Source organism: Rhinatrema bivittatum, chromosome 8 (assembly GCF_901001135.1).
Source record: "Rhinatrema bivittatum chromosome 8, aRhiBiv1.1, whole genome shotgun sequence".
In the NCBI taxonomy this organism is placed as follows: Eukaryota; Metazoa; Chordata; class Amphibia; order Gymnophiona; family Rhinatrematidae; genus Rhinatrema; species Rhinatrema bivittatum.
Genome location: NC_042622.1, coordinates 250138975 through 250154110, shown reverse-complemented (window position 1 = coordinate 250154110; position 15136 = coordinate 250138975).

The window sequence follows — 15136 nt, the reverse complement described above, 5'->3', positions numbered from 1 at the left end:
TATTTCCAACGTATTTCCAACGTATTCAACATAGCTATGTTGAATAAGTTGGAAATCCGATCATTTTCGCCTCATCACTTTTTTAAGTTAAAAAAAAAATTACGTTGCGTTTTACATATGCGTTCAAAACGAATGCACACCCCTAATAACAACTTAGTAAATCATGGCAGAGAAAGACCATGTTGGCTCATTCCAGTCTGACCGGCTGCGATGTTGCCACGAATGGTAGATGAGCTAATAAATTTCCATACTCAACCCAATACCAGCTCCCCATCTCCCATGTCGCTCACCTGAACTTTCAAACCCTTCCATATCAGTCCCATGTGAGCCAGGAATCTGTTAAAGTACCGGCCTCCACTATCTCCTCTGGAAGACCATTTCAAGCCTCGTCGTCTTCCTCTAAGATTCTTACAAGGCCAACACTAACTCCAACTCCCAGCTCCCCTTCCATATCTTATTACCAAGTTTTCTTTTTCTTTTGACCCAGCAGTTTTCTCCTGTTCCTTTGTACTTCCAGCTCGATCGGTACCAGGGCTGGGATCATGGCACTAAGAGCCTTCAATCATAACTACCCAGGATTTTATTCCCCTATTTTATAATCCCCCTCCCATCTTACATTTTGATCCAGTAATTACAGTGATGGCCCTGGGCTTCTTCTGCAACCCTGTAATCATGGCCCATGAATCCAGCCACTAGGTGTCACCCTAAAGCAATTACCCTGACTCCCTCCCCCCACCAGGGGATGTGAACACCACTTCTGTACTATCCCCAGTCTCTGCTGATCTGAGAAGAGGAAAACTTGACTCAGGGATCAAACCAGGGACTTGACACATAGCAGTAAGCAGCACTTACCTATTGACACACTATGCCAGCCCTCTATTACTAAATTTTTTAATCACTCTGCTATCAAAATGTTGCATTTGGCCAGCCGCAAGTCCATCCCATGACCGGCTGCTCTTACCTCTGGGCCAAGGGGGGCCCATCAATGCGCAGGATGGCAATGATGCGCAGGCCTGATGCGATGGGCAAGGGATGCCGCTCAACTGAGTGGGTGTTCCTAGGCCCGTGCACGCGTGTGGCTCAGCCCTTTTTAAAGGGACCTCGGCGGAAACAACCTCGCAGCGCCTCTGGATGACATAACAGGCCTGCTATTATTTAAGGCCTACTCTGCCCTTCCTCAGACTCCTCGGCAATAGGTCCCACTCCTTGGATTAGCTGTTTGCTATGTTGTTTCTGGTTCCTGATCCTGCTTGCGTTCCTGTTTCCTATCTTTGGTTCCTGGTTCCTGTTCCTCCTCTCGCTGTTCTGCCTAGCCTTCCTCCCTTCAGATTGACTTCTCGGCTTGACCCTGGCTTGGACCCTGGCTTTGTCTTCATTTGGATTCCTGGCTTGACTTCAGACCTCCTTTGACTTCGTTGGATTGCTGCCCGCGCTGACCTCGTTTTGTTCCCATCTCTGCTGTCTGCTGCCTGCCCCGACCTCGGCCTGGACTGACCTTGTCTTCTTCTTGCTGGCATACTACTTCTGCGCTGGATCCATCTCCAAGCAGAGGCCCTTGCCTAAGTCCAGCCGGCCCTGGCACCCAAGGGCTCAATCTGAGGGGAACGGGGGCTGGTATTGGTGAAGTTCTTGTTGGGCCTCTGCTCCAGCCAGCTCCATCTGCCAACAGCGAGGACCTGCAGGATTCTTCCCTGTGGGTAGTGTCTACCTCACCTTGGTCCAAGGGTCCATGCCCACAAGATAAAATTAGCACGGCCATTGTCCAAAACATCCAGCTTCCCCAGGCTCATTGAAGTCTGGGTTTTAACCAAGGTCTCTCCATGCTGGTTACTCTAGTGCCTTCTTGGAGGGAAGAGCCATAGGCAGGCAATTTGACACCTTTGGCAAGGTAAAAAAGTGCAACCTCATCCTAAACACAACATGACCTTGGAGGCTTTCCTTTATTTTTAACTTAAAATTTTAAACTTAAAACACTATTATTATTTATAATCTATAAGTTGATATAAGTGTGACCCTTGAGTCTATAAGGATGTGATCCTAACTTCTACCCAACTGATTGTTTATTTATTCATTCATTCATTCAATTTGATATACCGCTTCCTATATAAAAACTGTAAGCAGTACACAATAATTATAAAATCCACACCCCACCTCAACATATTCTACTACAAAAATAATCTCTTTTTTGTTAAGCAGTAGGGGCTAAAATAGGAGTGTGTGCCTTTAAACCATGATGTCATGATTTTTTCTCTTCTACTGAATTATAGGGGTTTTTTTCTTTATCTTAAACTAATTAGGTTCTATATTTCAGTGATAACAAAACAAACTCTCTCCACTACCAGGCACATTTTGATGCACCGAAAACAAAGGCTTTGTAGCAAACCGCCATACTATAGCAGCACTAACACTCAAGACTCACACAGAAACAACCTGACCTCTGAAAGGCAGCCCTACAAATATTAAAAGAGGCCCTAGAACACCAATATACCTTCTATTAAGAAACAGAACAAGCTATAGTTCCCTACAAAGACACTACACGCTATCAGAATCCTTCATCGCAGTCACAGAAGCAGAACACAGGCTGACCCTTACCACAAATTAGAAGCAGAAACATGCAAACAAAAACTGAAATTGAAACCCCAAGAAGTCAGACTCTATGAGCAGTGCAACCCAGAAGAAAGAAAAACAGAAATAGATATGCATTTTAGGGATGTGAATCGTTTTTTGACGATTTAAAATATCGTCCAATATATTTTAAATCGTCAAAAATCGTTAGAGGCGATATTTAATAGGAATTCCCCCGATTTATCGTCAAAAATCGTAAATCGGGGGAAGGGGGAGGGCGGGAAAACCAGCAAACTAAAACATCCCTAAAACCCACCCCCAACCCTTTAAAATAAATCCCCCACCCTCCCGAACCCCCCCAAAATGTCTTAAATTACCTGGGGTCCAGTGGGGGGGTCCCGTTGTGATCTTCCACTCTCGGGCGTCGGGCGCGTTGATAGAAAATGGCGCCGGCGCTACCTTTGCCCTGTCATATGACAGGGCAAAGGTAGCGCCGGCGCCATTTTGGTTCCTGTTCCCCGACGTCACGAGCGTAGGAGATCGCTCCCGGACCCCCGCTGGACCCCCAGGGCCTTTTGGGCAGCTTGGGGGGGCCTCCTGACCCCACAAGACTTGCCAAAAGTCCAGCGGGGGTCCGGGAACGACCTCCTGCACTCGAATCGTGTTGCCGTACGGCCGGCGCCATTTTGCTTTGCTTTGCTTTGCAAAATGGCGCCAGCCATATGGCCATATTGCCGTACAGCAAAATGGCGCCGGCTGTACGGCAACACGATTCGAGTGCAGGAGGTCATTCCCGGACCCCCGCTGGACTTTTGGCAAGTCTTGTGGGGGTCAGGAGGCCCCCCCAAGCTGGCCAAAAGTCCCTGGGGGTCCAGCGGGGGTCTGGGAGCGATCTCCTACGCTCGTGACGTCGGGGAACAGGAACCAAAATGGCGCCGGCGCTACCTTTGCCCTGTCATATGACAGGGCAAAGGTAGCGCCGGCGCCATTTTCTATCAACGCGCCCGACGCCCGAGAGTGGAAGATCACAACAGGACCCCCCACTGGACCCCAGGTAATTTAAGACATTTTGGGGGGGTTCGGGAGGGTGGGAGATTTATTTTAAAGGGTCGGGGTGGGTTTTAGGGATGTTTTAGTGTGCCGGTTTTCCCGCCCTCCCCCGATTTACGATTTACACGATATTTATAAAAACAAAACCGCGACGATCCGATTCCCTCCCCCCCCAGCCGAAATCGATCGTTAAGACGATCAATCACACGATACACATCTCTAATGCATTTCCACTTACACTGAGCGACATGCAAAGATATAGGAAATGCATATTCCCAATGAGGATCTGGGGCTCACTCTTACTGAAAGGGACAGGAAAAGTCTTTTGGTAGCAATGCATAAAATTTCTAGATGTTCTAGAAGTTACTGCACAGAATTTACCATACTCCTTAGTACTTTGCCAGTATATTGACAAGGGCAAATACCAGTTCTTGAAGAAAAAGTGGGGAACTAGATTCCTTCCTACAAATGTGTTTGGTCTGTCCAGGGATTAACCTCTTGTGGAAAATTGTGACACAGGAGATTTCTGATATTATACATTAGCCCTTCCATCTTACATGAGACCTCAAGCTCCTGGGTAGCTGGTCCAGTTTGGGGATCCCATTAAAACACAGAGCTTTGGTTTCCCAATTGTTGGCAGCTTGCTTTACCATTGCTGCAAAGTGGAAATACAGTCCCTGTCTAGACCACTGACATAATCAAACTAGGGATATTATTGATGGCAAGAGATTAAGATTTTGACTGGGGGGGGAGGTCTAAATGACTCTAGGGTTGTTTTTGGAAATATTATGCTACCTTGTAAATTAGTGTTTTTTTGCCCTTTTTCAAGATTTTTTTAATCTAGCCTGCGATATATTTATGAATGGCTCTCTTGAACATTGGATACTCTTGTCAGTTTTGAGTGTATATGACAATGTTTTCAATGCAATTTGTTAAATAAAAAGTTTAAAAAATAAAGACATGCACATTCCCAAACCTGACATATTCCACTCTCGAAAAACTAATAATAAAATGCTTTCTTTTCTGCCTTTCTGGTATGGAAAGTTTGTTTGGTCCTGGTCTCTCTTTTCGGTCTTCTCCTAAGTTCTTTTCCAGGATCTCCTTTCCATTTTCCATTTCTTCTCTCTTCTTCTGTCGTCTTCCCTTCCTTTCTTACATCTGTCTCTCACGCTGATCTTTCCCTTTTGTCTTTTTTATCCAGTTGTCTCTTCTCTGCCTCTCTATCCACTCATAATTAAATTTTATCTCTCTTGTTACCCTCCAGTCTTCACGCTCCCTCTTTTCACATTGTACCTACCTACAGCTTTCTTCACCCACTCTCATTTCTTCCCATTCCCCTCCATCTTTCATGCTTCCTCATCCTTCTATTTCCCTCTTTTTTGCACTTACTTCCTAGTCCCCTATCTCCTTCTTCTGTACCCATACCCGCCCCCGACCCTCATAATCCTTCATCTGCCTCTCATTCTCTCATTCTCTCCTTTTCCACTGCCTCTCACACTGTCTCCAGTATTCCAGGTCATTCACGCTCATACTTCTCATACTTTTCTAGCCCATCTAATACACCCCCATTCATACCCACCCAATTGCCTACTATCCATCCCAAATTCCTGCTCAGTTTCTGAGTCCTTGCTTTCTGCATTTCCAAGTTCTTGCTGTACTTCACCTACTCTATCTCAGATTCCCTGCCCTCCCAAGTCCCCACTTATCCCCAATCCCACATCCCAGTCACCAAATCCCCATTCTTCCCCTGCTCTCTCCCATCACAGTTCCCCCTTGTTCTTCATCTGCTCTCCCCTCAGTCTTTAAGACCCTGTTCTTCCCCCTTTCTTTCCTGTTCTCCCACCTCCAGCCCCCAGTACCCAGGTCCCCATTCTTCCCCTGCACTTCTTGCCAGTCCCTGTTTTTCACCTTGTGAAGGAGTAGCCTTACTACCCCTCCTTAACCTGTGTAGGACCAGGCTAGATTCCTGGTCCACCATAAATCCCCACAGAGCGAGAGAGCTCTGTAGGCGAGACCCAGCTGGGGATGTTAGGCAGAGACCGGGCAGACCAGGCCCAAATCGACAGGAGAAAGCAGCTCATGTGTAACATTGCTGTCCTAAAGGTGAAGCCTGTATCTGATGGTGATTGTTTCTGTGTTTACTGATGAAGGTAAGCAGACATGCTGTAATTTGATGTGCATTGTAAATAAAAAATCTGAAAGAAGTTTGACTTTTCATTTACAGTGCCACATATGGTGTCAACATTGGGATTTTTTTTTCTTTACACAAGGCCCATAGAAAACCCAAGTCTCCAGAGGAAATTGCAAAGAAAAGTTGGTTGTGTATGTGGCCTCCCAAGAAGTTTGGAGGCAAAGCAATGCTGAAGCATTTAAAAGGGTGTGATTCAGGGAGCACACCAAAGTGAAACAGTTGAGAAAAAAAAAGAAGAAGAGATTCTGTTGGACCACAGAGAGTTAAGAAGAATACCTGTGGTTCTAAACAGAGTGCAGGCGGGCACAGAGTTCTGAGAACTGTAAAGGACTGTGGCACAGGGAGGAGAACAAGCCAATAGTTAAACGTTTTTCAGTATAGAGAGGAAATTGGTTTAATAGGCCTGACTGTTGGGACAGCCATAACAGTGTTAGGAATTATACAGGCCAAGGAGACTAGCTTTATCTGGAGAGAGAGGGAAAAAATGAATAACTTAAAACTTTTTTTTTTTTTTACTTTGCTCAGAGACAAAAAAAGAGAAAGAAACAGCTGTACAGAGACTGTGTTGAACAGAATATGGTCCTGCAGAAGAGAAGCTGCCAAAGTTGCCTGTGTGTATGTGCTGAACAGGGCATGGCCCTCCAGCAGCAAGTGAGTTGCTCTGCATTAAAGTTCAAGGAGTGCAGCAGCCTGAGAAAGCCTGGGCAGTATTACTGAAAACCTGGAGTAAAGCCAGTGAGTACACTGCAGGAATAGGTGGCAGTAGAGAAACCAGAGTGCGTGGGAGAAGTGGACAGCCATGTACTTGTGTGGTTGGAGTTTCCACCTCTTAAGAGCAGGTGGAGAGGAAGAACCTCAAACTGGAGCTATGGCAGCTAGGAAAGCATGTCAAGGTAGTGGAATCAGAGAACCCACTCCCAGGAATCCAAAACAGCTGCTGGATGAAATAGACGAGATGCTAACAGAGATGTCCCGCATGGTGAGTGAGTTGTGGCAATCTGCTATAGAGACCAGTGGGGAAAAAAAGAAGGAAGATGAAAAGAGGCCAACCTGTCAGATGTAAAGCTGGAAGCAGAAAAGGCACAGCAGAGTGCAAAGCAAAAGACTGAGATACAAGACAGCTCAGGGTGGAACTTAGCAGATTGCTCAGAAGGAGGCAGTATTAATTGGCCAGAGGAAGGTAGCGTAACAGAGAGGTCTGAAAGAGGAGCTGCAAAAGGGCCAACAAGAGGCGCTACAGAGGAGCCAGATGGGGGCATTGTAGAGAGCCTAGAAAGGGGTGCCACTGCAGAGTGGCCATAAGGATGCGCCAAAGGTGGAGATGGCACAGATGAGCCAGGGAATGCTGACTCATCAGTTGAGAGAGAGTGCAAGCCTGAAGGATGGTGAGTCATGCAACAGCTGGAAAAAAAGTCATACTGGAGCACCCATGAAAATCCAGAGTCCAGCCAGAGAAGAATTGGAATCCAGAGCTCTAAAAGGACTCATTTGAAGGACTAGGGGTGGACACTGGGCAAAGGCCACAGTGAGTGATGGTAATGGTGGTGGTATTTGGGGTAATCCAATCGAGAAGGGGGAAACATGACCCTATAGAACCAACCAAGAGTTTACCTAGTAGGAGGCCAGAAAGAGTCTAATAGGGAATGAATCCACTTCCCTGGATAGGATCCAGAGTGAGTGAGGACGCCTGCCCCCACAGGTTCAAGCTGAGGGTATTTGAAGGAGCAGCCTTATGACCCCTCCTTAACTTGTGCAGGATCAGGCTGGATGCCTTGCCCACCTTTAATCCCCACAGAGGAAGAGAGCTGGGGATGTTAATGGGCAGATCCAAGCTGGTATCAGGAGACCAGGAACAGGTCGCCAGGAGAAGGCAGCTCCTGTGTAACATTGCTGTCCTAAAGGTGAAGCCTGTTTCTGATGATGATTGTATCTGCTGAGAGTCAGCAGATATGCTGTAATTTGATATGCACTATAAATAAAAACACTGAAAGAAACCTTGACGGCTCATGTACAATGCCACACACCTGCTCTCCATCCCAGTCCCTGTTCGTCACCTTCTCTCCCCACCAAGTCTCCATTCTTCCCCTGATCTGCCCTTGCCAATTCTCATTCTTTCTCCTGCTCTCCCACCCCCTAGACCAGGGGTCAGGAACCTATGGCTCGCGAGCCAGATGTGGCTCTTTTGATGGCTGCATCTGGCTCGCAGACAAATCTTTAATAAAAAAGTAAAAAATCTAACAAAACCCCCCCCCCTCCTGACGCAGGCGTCGACGGCCCTTTGCCCTTACTATGTCACAGGGGCTACCGCCGCCATTGGTCGACCCCAGTGACATAGTGAGGGCAAAGGGCCATCGGCGCCATTTTGACTACTGGCAGCCGACAGCCCAAGTCCAGGAGATCACTCCCGGACCACTCCTGGACCCCCGCTGGACCACCAGGGACTTTTGGCAGGTCTTGGGGGGGTCAGAAGGGTGGGGGTTGTAGTAAATTAATTTTGGAGGTCTGGGGGGGCGTCAGGAGGGTGGGGGGTTTTGTTAGATTTTTACTTTTTTATTAAAGATTTGTCTGCGAGCCCTGGACCCCCGCTGGATCACCAGGGACTTTTGGCAGGTCTTGGGGGGGTCAGGAGGGTGGGGGGTTGTAGTAAATTAATTTGGTAGGTCTTGGGGGGGTCAGGAGGATGGGGGGTTGTAGTTAGTATGGCTCTCACAGAATTACATTTTAAAATATGTGGTGTTCATGGCTCTCTCAGCCAAAAAGGTTCCCGACCCCTGCCCTAGACCCTATTCTTCCCCAGTTCTCCCACTCCTAATCCTTGTTCTTCCTCTGCTCTCCCACTCTTCAGTACTGAAATCCCCATTCTTCACCTGCTCTCCCCTGTCCCCAAGTGATCAACCTCTGCTGTCCCATCCCTAGTCCCCAAGTGACAGTCCCCATTCTTCCCCTGCTCTCTCACTCCCCAGCCCTGTTCTTCACTTGCTTTGCCCCCAGTCCCCATTCTTCCCCTGCTCTCCTATCCCTCAGTCTCCCTTCTTCAACTGATCTCCCTACCCCAAAAATCCCCATGTCCTTGTGATCTCACAGGCTCCTCCTACTGCAGGTGTGGCACCTATTTCCTTTTCCGGCCCTGCCATTGAAACCTCAACCCAGTTATTTGAATCACGGGGCTCTGTCTCTATGAAGCCCCGTGTGGTTCAAACAACAACCCTTCGAACAGAACACTCAAACAGCTGATGCTTTCACCCTGTGAGCCTCCGTAAATTATAGAGGCCTGCATTTCAAACAGCTGGGCTGATGTTTCAACCCCAGGGCTGGAAAAGGACAGAGACGCCACACCTGCAGTAAGTGCAACTGGAATCAGTTAGAGGTGCCGCTGGTGACCAAGGATGGAAAGTGAAAAGGGACATACACTCTCTTATTGCACTGCTATCCCCTGCGATGGATCAGTCATTCATGCGGTGGGCTAGGCGGAGCCCTTGAGCAGTGACAACTATGGCTGAGGCCATATTGGCCGTAGGCTAGGTTTGGCTCTGACTGTGAGAGATGCCAGAGAATGAGCTGAGACAGTAGCAGAAGAAGACAAGAGAGTGATGGATATGACTGCAAAAGATATGAAACAGCACAAACTATTGCACGGTGATGTGAGGGGCCTAGGGATAGTAAGGATTGTGAGACAGGAATGAGGAACAAGTCAGGACTGCATCATGAGAGGTGCCAGAGGATAGGATGGTGACAGAAGAAGATTGCATGGAGGTGAAAAAGGGAATCAAAGAGAAAAAGGATGTGTACCCACTACCCAGCAACAAGGGAAAGGGGAGGGCAATGGATAAGGGACAGCATTTGAGGTGACTGCAAAGGCAAAGATATGAGAAATTATTCATGCAGGTTAATAGAATAATGACTGATGAAGAAACAGGAGGATGGACCCAGGTTAGTGCAGTAAGCAGAAATGAGATTTGGGAACTAGCCACCTGATTATAAAGACTATAAATTACATGTTATTCTTCCTTGGGTTGCTGGCATGACCCTGTAACCGCAAGCAGGCTTATTGGTTTAATGTCCATTGGGACGAGCACCTGATAAGCTTTATAATTCCCTTTAACCGTGTTGTGCTGGCAGTTTTCTAGTTTAGGGGACAAAGCTGTGCTCTGCATAAAGTGACCATCTGGCTTGGTTCCACTTTTCTTACGGGGAAAAAATGGACTTCTAAGTGTATTTGTAGCATTGGGGTTAAACCAGCACTTGTGCAGCTTGTCCAGATGGTATGAAGTCAGTCACCCTAGCAAGGAGGTAAAAGATGCACACAATCTCAGCACCCTGCAGCCTTTGGAGACCAATGACATCCAGGAAATAGTTGCCACCTTATCCAGGTCAACTCAACAGGCCAATCTAGTCCTGCATGATTTGTAGTTCTGGTTTTCCCTTTGATTTCCGTAAATGTGTTGTTCTTACTCTTGGTCATTTTTATTGTAGAAAGTTGTGTGGCACAGCTCAATAAATGAATAAATAAAAGAATTGTTTCTGAGTTGGCGTATCCAGGGCTGATGCTTCCATTAGGCAAACTAGGTGGTTGCCTAGAGCGCCAAAATTTGAGGGGCAGCAAAATCCCACCGGCACAAGATCCAGAGGGGGAGAGCCATTACTGCCAAAGAAGGGAGTGCTGTGCTGGAGCTGCCACCAGTAGGTAAGTTGTGGGTTGTGGGTGCATGATTGAAGGTTTGCCTAAGGCATCAAATACTCTTGCACTGGCCTGGGAGTATCCTACTAAGGAAGTTAGGTGCATTAAACTTCTGTTGTGCACAGCATTATGCTACACTTAAATCTCTCAGAATCTTGGCTGGTTCAGTGGTACCGCTGCACCCTGCCATGCAGGAAACTTGGGTTCGCTTCCTCAGCCAGATCTCTGTTGTCTTGGCTGGCTAGGGAAGCTGCGGAGGCAGCGTTCACAGCCATAGGTGGTGGTAGGGAAGGGGAAGGCTTAGCCATTATTCAACAGTGACATTTAGTGACCAGACCAGGGTCCATATTAGTCAGGTTTCAAAATAATCTGCAGGTTGTGGCCCGAACTCCTCCTTCCCCGGAAGAGGACTGTCTGTGATGAGTGGGATAAGTTGGTGGACATATATAAATTTCAGGGACAAAGCCCCGGAGAGTTATACGTGAAGTCTCATGGCCCATAGCCCACCAGTGGAGGCCAGTTCCAGTTGAGCTGGAAGCTCACAGGCGGAAACTGCTAGGACAAAACAAAAAAGAATTACATCTTCCAAATCCAGAGCGAAGAGGCTGTAAAAAGTTTGCTTTCTCAGCACTTTGAAGAAATATAGGAGACAATTTTATTCATGGAGGTGTTTGATAGGCTGCCCCTGGTTTGGCTGCTCACACAGATGAAGAGGTGACAGCCTTGTTTCCATCGTGAAATCACTTTGTATTGTCTTTTTGTGCAGATTTTTTTTTTAACAGGCTCTCAATTCCTGGCAGACTTGGAGCACTCAAGGGACCCAGCAGCATCCGCTGTGGAGCAGAGCCAGGGGATGTGAATCCCAAGCATGGATTCTGTGCACTGATCTGGAAAGTATGGTCTGAGCAAGGCAGGCTGCCTTCTGACACAAAAATATAGACGGTGCCACCCAGGCTGCTCATTTGTACCTGCCTGCTGTGCCGTCACAGGTTCTACTTCTTCCTCGGTCTTCTCCCTCCCACAGTCACCAAGGTCCCTTTGTATCTGTCCCACTTCTGCCTGAATTCTGCCACCATTTTGGCTCCTAGTACCTCAGCAGGAAGTCTGTTCCAGGTTCCACCAGCCAGAGTCATTGCTATGTTCCTAAAAGATCCTGCAGCATGGGCCCTTAAGCTCTCCTTTTCCCTCCCCCTGAGATTTTGGTAATTAGCTCAGTCACGATCATCAGCTTCCCCTCCCCACAAGAACAATCCTAGAAGAAGACATAATTGGACATCACACAAATGATCTTTGTCCTATGCTCCCATACAGCTGTCTCTAGACAGAAGAACTTTCTAAGTATCAAAGAAACCTCTGGCCAGTTTCAGCTTTTTAGTAAAACTACCACTAAAATTATTTGAGAGCATCAATCAATAAAAATTCTATATGAGAGTGAAGTCTGGCGTCTATACCGGATAGAACAGAATCCCAATATAAAACCTGCACCTCAAGTTCTACAATACTCTGCCCTGTGTTCACAGAAACTCCCCCAACAAAGTGCAGAGCCGAACAAGCACATTTCCCCTTGCCACTCACCATAGAAAAATGATATTCAGATTCTGGTGTCACCTCAGTAACAACAACAAGAACTCCATCTCCTAACAGGAACACTGTATAATAATACAAAATCCTGCAAAAAAAAAAGCACTCAGAACCTATAGGAAACATGTCATACCATAAAACCCTAACTGCCAGACTCAAGCAATAATAACCCTATCTATGAAAAGGCAACACTGCAAATATTACATCATGCCCTAAAACACCAATATGCCTCCAAAGTCTTTCAGCTAGGAGCTCCCTCCTGTAGCCTGACAAGATTACCTCAGTCTCCTCAGTTAGTTTTTATTTTCCACGAGACAGTTAGGGCACGCGGAGCTCTTTTTCCAGAGAAAGTTATATTCTGTGAGGAAAAAAAGTCTTAAAAAAGTTAAAAGTTAAAAGAAATGATTACTACAAGTAAAAACATCTTAACATCCAAACCAAAAAAGCCTCGTCTAGGCTTTAAATTCTGTTCCTGTGGTAAGTTAATGTTAGCTACAGATAGCCACATCTCCTGCCACTTCTGCCTCGGGACCCACGACCAGTCGACTTGTGAGGACTGCAAGAAAATGTCCCCTCAGGACCGGAGGCAGAAAGAACAACATGAGCTGAGATCCAGGACTTCGGGCTCTTATGCCTCTTCAGAAGTCTCTGTCAGATCAGTTCCATCTCCAACGTTGAAGAAAAAGTCTCCTTTGAAGAAGAGGGCCTCTTCAGTCGACCCCCACAGGTCAGGACACCGTCCGCTAAGCGCCAGCCAAAAATTGGCTCAGTGAGCGGGAGATGCGTCAGAGGCATCGCAGCTGCATGCTTCAGCGATGCATGCGTCGAGATCGAAGCATCGACGCAACGACGCCAGATTCGACATCGAAGCATCGAAGCACCGACATATTGAAGCACCGACGCTGAGACATCAACGCATCGACGCAGGGAAATGTAATGTTACCGATGCAGACACCTTTGCTCGACGCATTCAACTCTACATCGACGCAGAAACACCCTAAGAAGCATTCACGGGCAGACCCAATGGGCTGGTCGCGGACCACCCTGTCCAACTGTGCGCCCTACACAACCTGAGGAGGCTGGTCACGGACCACGTGGAGAGCAGGACAAGTGCAGGAAAGAATCCAGCTGAGGCGAGACTCCGATGACGGAGCCGGTGTCATCCAGAGAACCACAAGGGCTGGCAGGATAGGAAGGCTCAGGAGCGCAGGACATGAATCCACTGCAGGCAACTCCAATGACAGAGACATGTCACCCGGAGATCCAAGGAGCCAGCAGAACAAGAAGGCTCAAGAGCACAGGAACAAAACATCAGGAAGAGCTGGAACATCAGGAAGCGAGACATCGGGAAGCCTGGACGAGGGACCTCAGGAGTCGAAGACATGGAAGTATCAAGACAACAGAAGAGCAGAACATCAGGTACCGGGAACTTGAAGACATCTGAAGACAGGAACAGAGGACGTCAGGAACCTGAAGACACTGAAGACCAGGACGGAGAACATCTAGAACATGGAGACAGCTGAAGACAAGGACATCCGGACTAGGCCTACATCAGGACTGGGAACAAGGAACATGAAGACACTGAACATGAAGCCATCAAAGCAAGAGAAGATCACGGAGGACCTGGACCGGTCTAAAGACACAGGCAACTGTGGAACCCCATCCGAAGGCCACGAGAGACTGAAGAAGAATCCCTTTTATAGGGCTGAAGCAGGAAGTCATCATCGGGAGGAGCCAGCAACACTTCCTGTGGTTGGCCCTTTAAATGCTATGAAGAGGTGCGCACCGGTGCCTAAGGAAGGCTGAAGAGAGATGCAGCACCACGGACAGCGGTGCTCTCCTGCAACTCAGCGCGGGGACGTAGAAACAGGCAGGCAGGCTTCAGGACGGCCTCCTGCCGTCCGAAGAGGACCCCGAAGGTGACGTCGTGGTTCCCTGCCACGGAGGCTGACCCGGGACGGCTCCAGGCCGTGAAAAGGAGGCGGACAGGCCCGGGTTGCAGACACGGGTCTTGGCGGCGGCTCAGGGCCGCGGCAAGATGGCGCCGGCAGCAGCCCTGCCGCATTGGACCCGGCGTGGGCATCGGGAAAGGTGGCTGCTCAGCGGGGCCGGCCCTGCCGAGCAGGACAGGAACCGCTGTGGCCTCCGGGCCACAGGAGACAGGGTCGGCGGCTTCCTGCCGCAGGATGAGGCTCAGCTGGCGGTGTCCCCTGCCGCATGAGGTGAGAGGCCTGCTCGCGGAGAGTAGCTCCGCGGGCAGGAATCATAACAGTCCCAATCTCCCCAGCGTCTCCCTTGGAGGATCCCTCTTCAGATTCATCCACGGGTTACCCATCTGACCCAGATGAGATACCTCCAGAGCCTTCATCACCACCAGAGGAACTTACCTATTCTCAGTTCATAGACAAGGTGGGTCAATTACTCAACATACAGACCAAGAAGATACCAGATCCTCGTCAAGAGATGCTGGGTATCCTAAAAATCTTGGACATGCCATCTGAACCAGTGGCCTTTCCACAACACACTGCATTGACAGCTTTACTGGAGAAATCTTGGGCTACTCCCTTGACAGTTCCTCCAATATCTCGTGAAGTTGACCTGAAATACAGAATGAAGGATTCTCCTTTCTATACTACTGTTCAACCTCCACACCAGTCAGTGGTAGTTGAGTCGGCGATGCAAAAGGCTCGCAAATCCAGAATTCACTCCAACACACCGCCGACTAAAGATAATGTTATGTTAAGGGAACACTAGGAGAGTGATCCCAACTTGGTGGGAATGTGTGCCTTTGGGCCTCGGCACGACCCCAGACGAATCCAAGACAGCACCAAGGGTTGGCGAGGCGTGTCCCAGCATGGGCAAAGACAAAGTCTGACCCTCTGCTGGACCTGCATGCTTCTGGAAGACCAACAACGCTATGTTGGTTAGTGAACAGTCCTCCGACCGTTCCCAGCCTTTTCAGACCTGCCACTAGGTATCGGCAAGAAGCAGCAGGCCGGACTGAGTATGAGGGCAGATGGAGGCCTTGTGACACAGAAGGCTCAAGACCAGACAAGAAGACTCTGGAAGTG